Source organism: Argiope bruennichi, chromosome 3 (genome assembly GCF_947563725.1).
Source record: "Argiope bruennichi chromosome 3, qqArgBrue1.1, whole genome shotgun sequence".
Lineage (NCBI taxonomy): Eukaryota > Metazoa > Arthropoda > Arachnida > Araneae > Araneidae > Argiope > Argiope bruennichi.
In genome coordinates, this window is record NC_079153.1 from 104,915,485 (window position 1) to 104,921,484 (window position 6,000).

Here is a 6,000-nt window from a genome sequence, read left to right on the forward strand (position 1 = left end):
AAAAAGAAATTTCAATAAACAGAGAATTCGCTACTATAAAGAATTGTAATATTTCTCACAAACTCATTTATTACATACATTGTGACAGAAATAGATATAAATGTCATATAAATATTTAATCAAATATAAAACAAAAATAAAAAAAGCCAAAATGTTTTGATTTGTATCATTCATTCCAAAATATAAAATATTGTTTAAAAACCCATGCTTAATGGGGGGAAAAACATTTTATTTTCCGAATTAAAACTGAAATAATATAAAAATACAACATCAAAATTAAAACAATTTTCGAAAAGCATTCCTACAGAAATTTATAATTAATACGATTTAATATAAAATTAAAAAGATTAACACACACAGCCATTACGTATGCTGAAACAGAGTAATCATATATAGTTTTTTAAGCCTTTTTCCAGTTAATAAACTAACTATTTTTCGTTTCATTATAATACAATATTTGACAATACACTGAAAATAATACATCAACTATTCAATACTTCAGCATTGAAAAATATCACTGAAAATAATACATGAACTATTCAATCCTTCAGCATTGAAAAATATCACTGAAAATAATTTTAGGTTATAATGTTTGTTACCAATGAAGCTTTAATAATCTTTGCTCAAAAGCGAAGTCTTTAAAAAATAAAGGTATGACATATGAAAGATATTTAATTAATTTGTTATGTAATATAACATATTAAAAATGAAACGTAATGCAATGAGATAACATTTTCAATCTTTAGACAATGAATCAGAAAAAAAATGGAAATTACCATATTTAAAAACTCACATTGCAATATCTTTTAATAATTAATTTCCACCTCTTTCAACTATACAACCAATAACTACTATACAAAGGATGTGAAGCATTGTGCATTAAGTTCGACTGCAATTTGTGTCAAACTAAATTACCATTATATAAATTTAAATTTATCTCATTTATTTTTATATTTATAATTTTATTTTGGCTAATGTTCAATTAATTTTGATTTTAAAAAATTTGAAAATTTTAAGTAAACATTTAACAAGGTAATTAGGGGAATAAAATGTGCTCTTCAATAGAACTTTAAAACATGAACCAATTGGGAGGAAAACTTCTTTTTCTTTGAAGATTACTTTATTTCAAGTTTATGTCTTCAGCGAAACGCCTTTTCTGAGTTGTGTGGGGAGCGTTGCATTTTTCATTACAACACATTCATTTTCTTTTATTCATTTCAGTTATTTTCTGCAGCAGACATTTAAAAAAAAACTATTTGGTCAGCATTATTTCTATCTCGTACTGATTTTAAAGAGTTTGTAAAATCCTTTTTATTATAACTTTTTATAATAATCCTTTTTATATAGAATAGAACTGTGTAAATGTTTTTTAATCAAAACGCAAATATAATAAATTGAAATACTTTACAAAAATATAGGCTGGAATCAATTCAATATCGTTGGAAATATAAAATAATTAGTCAATTTTAAACGTAGGAGAAGGATTTAGTAAAATGAAAATATAAATATCAAGCTTATTTTTTATTTTACGTATACATAAGTATGTAATCTATGCGACTGTTTCTAATTAAAAGTTTCATTTGTGAGTAAAATATTTAAAATTCCAATAGCATTGAAATTTTAAACACACACAAAAAAAACTGTTCTTAATGTTTACATCAAAAATTGTTTGCTATTTAACACAAGAAATATTTTAAAAGATTATTAAGTCTATAATATATATATATATATATATATATATATATATATATATATATATATATATATATATATATATATATATATATATATATATATATATATATATATATATATATATATATATATATATATATATATATATATATATATATATATATATATATATATATATATATATATATATATATATGATGAAGGGCTTTAAGATAGTCTCATATCTGATGCATTTCTAATCATTTGATAATTATTCTAACATAAATGATAATTATTTGCTTTTTTTACACTGATATTTTCGGTATGATGGCTAAGGAATGAAAGTTGGTATCTAGAAAAAATTCAGAACTAATTTGAATAATTAATAGTATATATAAAAGAACATAATATTTTAAATATCAAATATTATACACATTTACAATCTTATTAAATATTTTTCTATAAAAAAGTATTTTAATATGCAATAATGATATTCTAAACTCATTAGTTATTACAAAAAAGATTTGCATTAGACAATTTCATTACTTCTTACTTCATTATTTATATATTAAGAATTAAATAATGACGATTATAATAACGTGGAAATTATTAAAACCCATTATTGCATTTACAAAATAATACGCTTTATAAAACTTTTTTCGAGAATTTAACTGCAAAAAGGATTAAAAAAATAAAAAAATTATGTTTGGATAACTTTTTTTGGAATAAGGTCTGTACAAAAATATAGAAATGACACCAATTTAATAAATTTATGGTGAAAGGTAATGCAATGAATTGTGTTAAACAGCTAACAATTTCTAAAATCATTGCATAATAAATGTCGAAATTTGTGATATTTTTTCTTCATCTTCATACAGAGATTATCTTAACAATAAAGAAGTTAAAAACCTTATCATCTTTGAAATTTAAAAAGAAGTCTTTATTTGAAAAAACGAAAACGATTTTCTAGTTATCTACAATGATTAAATTTCATACTAGATAAAAGGATATTGAAGGTATCAATTAAAATATATTGATTAATTTTATGCTGCACAGTTTGGACTAAATTTACATTTTAATACCTCGTTGAACTCTGTAATTTATTAAAACTTATATTATTATGTAACATTTGGAAATCTTTCTTATGCTTTTGTCACCGTAAAGATAGCTGTTTATAAGATTAATTACTTATATTATTTACTTTACACATAAATACTGTTATTTTTAAGGCATCCGTATTCGAAATGTTTATTGATTTATTGATTACTTTATTTGGCAAATGAATTTACATCCATAATACGAAAATGGTAAAATAAGTATTAGTAATGTTTGTAATTAGTAATTAGTATACGTTTTTTTGACTTTGAACATTGTAATAGTTTATTTATATGGATGAAAATGACCTGCCTGTCCTTTTTGTTTCCTTCATATTATCTAAATATGATTTCGGCAACAAAAATAAATTCTATTTAAGACAAATAAAAAATAATTAAGCTAAATAAAATGGTGAAAATCAGACATTTAATAGTAAGTGATTTATTAGTCTACCGATTATAACACAATACTAAAAGTGTGAAAGTGTGTTCGAAATAATTTATGTAAAATTTTAATATCTTCATAATATATTGTGTATTTAATAACTGTTTGTGAATTATTATTCTTTTAATATATTTTTTTGTTTTCCTTATATTTATATTACTTTTAACGCTTCACGCTTTTACATTTTTGCTTACATATACAATGTTTTGACGAAATAACTTTTGTGAGAGCACTTTTTAATACACTCATAAAAGTAGATTTTCCTTTATTTTCATTTTTATTCTTTTTCTAATTCTTAATTTATATCTCTTTACTAGAAATGACATAGAATCATATTATGATTATTTTTCTTAAATTTATTCCCAATTAGAGCCCCTGACATAGTATCTAAATTCCTTTATAATCAATTAACTTGGCATTTTTTTTAAATATTAACATACTATATATAAATTGAAAACACAAAACTATGTGGAATGTCTAAATTCTAGTAAAACATAGTAAAACAAGAAATGTGTTAATATTCAATAAAAATATTACGTCCTCACTATATGAAATAAGTTAAACATAAGAAAAATGGTGAAATATTTTTCCCCTCTTCCAATGAAAACGTAATTGAAAAAGTGTAAAAAAATTCAAATACACATAGATCTTTAAAGGTACTATTTATTTCACAGAGAAAATATATGCAGATCAAGAATGGGCTTAATTGCGTTGCAACGAATTAATTTATCTAATTGATTTTTAATTCCTAAAATTTAAAATAAATATTTTATCATTACAAAGCATAATTGATTTACATTCTTGGGTGAAAAGAATAGAATGTTGAAAATGGAATTCCCAATACATATTTTAATATTTTTGCATTCAAAAAGTATATTTTAATATTTTTTGGAAGTATTTTGGCGAGTCTGAAATTCTTTCACATAAATCTTCATATCTGTCAAAATCCTATACCACCTGTGCCCACCTACGTATTTACACTTAAATATATTTTTAGGCTATAGAAACTAATATTCTGCTTCTTTCCTATATCCAACTCGAACCAAGAGCAAAAATATTAAACGAAATACATAGAAAAAAGAATCTTTCTAAGATCTGGGGATTGTTATGGATGCGATTTTGATTGTAGTACTCTTGGTTCAGGGTTTCGAAATATCTAACTGAACTAAGAAGAAAAAAGTTTTTTTTCGAGGTTTTATGGTTGGATGATCGGTTAGTAGTATCTCCAGAATATCTTTCTGAGATATTCTGAAGATACTACAAAAAGATCCGGAAGAGGGAGGTAAAAAGATGGAAGATCTTATCCATCATTTTTCAATCTGAAAGTCACGAAATCTATAATTTTACCTGTAACTTTTGCAAATTTGGAGCAAATTATTTTCATATATTTGTTTGAAATATTTTATTAATTTTATTATAAATTGGATGTATTTGCAGAGTGACTAATTATATTTAATGAAATAAAAAGAGTAGACAGCATTATTTGAATAACACAACATTATAACATTAATGAAATATTGATAAATGTATGAATAAAATAATTTGAAACATAAAATTAAATAGTTTGCTTTCATTTTATTATATAACATATTATAATTTATATTTTTTAGGCATTCCATAAGATTTTGCAGATTTCTTATAAGACCAAAATAATCCCGGTACATTCGCTGTTTATATTTCGACTGAATTTTATTTCATATTATTCCTAGAGACCAAATATGCTTGTTGCAAAAGAATTAACAAAATAAAATAACTGCATCTAATAATTTCAATTATTACTTTTACAATGAGAATTTTTAGAAATTTATGTATTTCAAATGAGTGTGGCAGTGTGTAATGTAGATCGAAGTCTACGGGTAAAGTATGTATTCAGGTCAACAGTATTAATCGAATCTACAGAATAAAGTATTAATATAATTAAAATTAATTGGTCTTTCGAATTTCATCAATTTTGACACCATTTTTCTGCATGTAATTTGTACTTCTTTTCCCCAGTTATCTATCGACATCATTTATACCATTTATATAACTCACTTTAAAAATATTAATTAATTTAAATGACATTTTAAATATTTTCTTTTAATTCCATGTATTGAAAAGTTATTCCTTTCTTATACTCCATAGTCAATCAAAATATAATTGTTACCAAAATATTCATGTTCAAATTTTCTATTTCAAGCAACTATAAATGATAATTGAATATGTATGATGACTCAAATTCATAATAAAATTTTAACGGAAAGAGGCTTTTAATATCTAAGTATGTAGTTGATTGAAACAATGTGAAAATGTGTTTAAAAAATGTTCCCATCTTTCAATAATTGATCTAAAACTTCTTTAAACCACTGACATTCATTGAAAATAGATCCAGATGTTGACAAGACTCATTTGAATTTATTTATCAACTTATTTCGAGGGATTTTTGAATTAATTTATTTGCATTGATCTGGCCTAGCAGATAGTCGCATACGGAATTTTAAATTTTCTTTTTCTCAAACAAGCCTAAAACGTTGATATTTAAGAGTACTTTGAAATCAAATTATTTTCACCAATATATCATTTTCTCTATTTGTATTTTGCATGTGCAAAACGTTTTAACGTAATTCATTTCATTTTTTCAAATGGCCTTCAGTTCACTTTAATTAATTAATAAATAAAGAAATATTATTAATAACACTTTAATAAATAATTAATATTTTAGAATGCAAATTTCTTTTCATAAATTCAAATCAGCTGAAGAGAACTAAATTTAATCAATTCAGGTATATGAGTAGATATTCAAAACTG